Source organism: Cebus imitator, unplaced genomic scaffold (assembly GCF_001604975.1).
Source record: "Cebus imitator isolate Cc_AM_T3 unplaced genomic scaffold, Cebus_imitator-1.0 Scaffold232, whole genome shotgun sequence".
In the NCBI taxonomy this organism is placed as follows: Eukaryota; Metazoa; Chordata; class Mammalia; order Primates; family Cebidae; genus Cebus; species Cebus imitator.
In genome coordinates, this window is record NW_016107547.1 from 1,347,855 (window position 1) to 1,351,573 (window position 3,719).

The window sequence follows — 3,719 nt, forward strand, 5'->3', positions numbered from 1 at the left end:
CAGTCTCTTTGTCGCCCTGGGTGGAGTGCAGCAGTACGATCTCGGCTCACTGCAACCTCTGCCTTTCAAGTTCAAGTGATTCTCCTGTCTCAGCCTCCTGAGTAGCTAGGATTACAGGCACTTCCCACCACGCCCACCTAATTTTTGTATTTTTAGTAGAGATGAGATTTCACCATGTTGGCCAGGCTGGTCTTGAACTCCTGACCTCACATGATCCACCCACCTCAGCCAACCAAAGTGCTGGGATTACAGGCTTGAGCCACTGTGCCAGGCCCCAACCTGCTTTTATCCAGATATTTGATATCTACTAGGTACTCAGTAGAATTTATTAGAACTATCTTCAATAAAATATTTAAAAATATCAAACACAATGGGGAATTCTTAGTGATAATCTTTCCAAGGGAAATCTCAACGTTTGTGTGGCACGCTGAACTTAGCAGAATCAATTCAAGCCTGCTTGATGCCATATTCCAGTGAGAGAAGTTGTTTTTGTGTAAAAGACAAATGTCTGACAATCTCAAAAAAGAGCAATAAGATCCCAAATTAAGCCAAAGCTCTAGGGATGTAGAATTGATGGAAGGCCTTAGTTAGGAGTTGTTAAGGTTCTCAGACTTTACCTGGTACTACAAAAGGAATCACAGACTTCCCTTCTGATCTCTTTTGAACTCATTGCCTCATCTGCAATTACAAATACAGATCGGTGGATGCCTACTCTCCTGCTTTAAATTTTCATTACTTCCTCAATGACTACTGGGTAAAGTATAAAGTCTTTAACTTTGGTAGCAGTGAAAACAATTTTAGATCTCTTTTCCCACCATTTTTACCATACACTTTAACTACTTCTTGTAATTCCTAGTAATTCTATGATCTTTCATTGTTCTCTGCTTTTGTTCATACTATTTCCCCTGCCTAGAATGACTTTCTTATAAATCTCTCATGAATTTTCACTCATTCTTCCAGACTCATCTTACATTTTACCTTTTTTATGAAGCCTTTCATGGCATAAAAAATACTGGGGAGTCTTGCTGGAATTCTCTCCTTGGGCTCAGTGGAGACTTTGTGACTACTGTATAGAAGCCATTTGAAGAATGTATGTAATTCTGGCCTAGACAACAAAAATACCCCACTCTAGAGGGGCAGAAATATTGTCTTTTGCCCATATGTGCTATTGACTATTAAAAATAACACTGACACTAAAATCGTTATCTGTTCTGCAAGTTCATTCTTCCTTCTAAACTCCTAATTGTAAATTATGACATCATTATCTTCGCCTTTCAAATTCAAAGGTGCAGACTTCTCTATTTCTCTTCTCTCCCTCCATGCAACCCATATCCACTTACTCTTTATGCTCTACAGCTTCTACCTTAGACTCATCTCTCAAATCAATCATTATCATCCCATCTCCACTAACATCACTTCTTGCCTCGATTATTGCAACAGCCTCTTAAACAGTCTTTCCTCCTCCAGTATTGTCACCTTTTCACCCATGCCACAGGAGCCTACCAGAGTAATATTTCCAAAATGCAAAATTGACCATGTTGCTATTGGAACTCAAATCCTCTAATGGCTCCTCATCATCTTGACTACAAAGGCCAAAAATGTTATCAGGGCATGCAATGGCCTTTCGCTGTCGACTCAAACTATATTTCTGGGCTCATCTTTTGTTACGTGTCCAGGAAATATTATATCATATAAACCCAATATTTTGTAGAGATCTTGGGGCACACAGGAAATTTCACCAAACTATGCTTCTGCACATGAGGAGTTTTTGTGTCTTCACTGTATTTCCATGCTTTCTGCCCAACTTGTACTTATTCTTTAATATCTAGCCCATATGACCCCATCTTGTGAAGCTTCAACTCTCATTCAAACTCCACAAAGCTGAATTAGTCCAGTAATTATTTCTTTGTTTCTATAATAATGCTTTATAATTGTTACTACAATAATGCTTTATAATCCATGGCACTTATCTGGAAATAAGTCTTTATTTTCCATTAGACTATGAGCTGTTCCAGGATAGTGATCTGCCTTCATTCATTTCTTTTCTTTTTTTCCCCCATTTATTTCATTTCTATCCTACTCTGCACCTACTGCAGAGTCTAACCCAAAGTCATTCCAAAAACATCAACTTAGTACCTCCTAACTGTATTTTTAATAGCTCTTATTGCCGAAGGGGTCACAGAAATTCAGTAAATGTTTGTTGAGGAATTAATTCCCCGGGTGGGTTTCAAGAAGCCTCCACTTTGTGACAAATGTCTCTCAACAGCATGTGAAGTTATAACACATTTGAAAATTGCTTTGCTAGAAATTTTAACTGAACATTAAAAGTTGGTTTATTTTTGTTTTTGTAGCTGAGGAAGTGACTATGTACTAAAGCAGAACTATCATATAAATCAAGCCAAACAATCAAATGAAAATGGAAATAAATCAGCTATGATACTTGCATTAAATGTGTTCTTGTCCACCTGAAGAAATGCCATTAAATGATATGGTCAGCCTAATAGCTTGCCTCTCCCACTTAAAATAGACAAAACAGCCATTAGAAAATCCATCATCATAGGTTATTTGTATATGATGTTTTCTTCTTTATTGCTTCATTTGATCTGCACAGCAATGCTGAGAAATTGACAGGAAGGTTTTACCACATTTGTTTGTCTCTAGAATGGCTTACGTTGTGAGATAAATGATCGATTTAATTATAACTTTTCAGAGAAAACATAAATATCATGTTAAATGGAACATAACACTTATTCTGATTTAAGAGGCTTTAAAGTATGAAAACAAAACTTTGTATTAGACCTGAAGACATGTGCTATGATCCCCTTTTGAAAATGGGAAAAATGATGCCTAGATGACTGAGACTCATGTCACAGAGTTATTTAGTAAGAGATACAGATAAAGACTTGATTCTTTTGATAGGTAAGACAATCTTCTTTTATTCTACTAGATTTTCCTAATGTCTGGTCAATGGAATAATAATCTTGTAGGAATGTTAATAAGAGGAGAAAGCTGTAATTAACTCAATTTGAGAAACTCAAAGTTAAAAAATCTTTACTTCTCAGAGCTTTTGCTATGATAGCTAATATACATTATGATTTTCCAAGATAGGACTGTACTATACAGCATTGAACAAGTTATTAGACCATATAATCTTTTTCTCCCTCTTATAAAGTATCATGTGGGACTAGTGTTCTATGAAATGCACTTTGGAGAGCTACACTATACCAAGACAGAATTGTATTAGCCTCCAAAAGGAATGAACCATAACTCTCAATTTGTTTACTGTCACTTTCAGAAATCATATATGGTAAAGCGTCAAGTGGTAAATTCAATTGCCTGAACCTTGACTCAATTCACCTGTTAAAAATGATGAAGTGGGACGTTTCATTCAAGAAAAACTGAGAAAGTAGCCATCAACATCATCATCAGCCAAAGTGTTACTAATCTGACATTTGTTATATAAAAAATATTACCCAGAAACAATCAGGGTTCTCTAAAGACAGCCTCCCGATAGGAATATAATATTTGTCTTCATTTGGGAAAACAATATCCTTGAAAATGTCTAGCAAATTTTTCAAGTTGCTTTTTGAGTAGCACCTATAGATATGTTTACTAGTCACTAGAAACTTTAATTCATTCATCCAACAAATAATTCCTCAGTGCCTAGCATTTGCTGGGCACTATGCTGAGCAACGGGGATACAATGGTAAACAGGACAG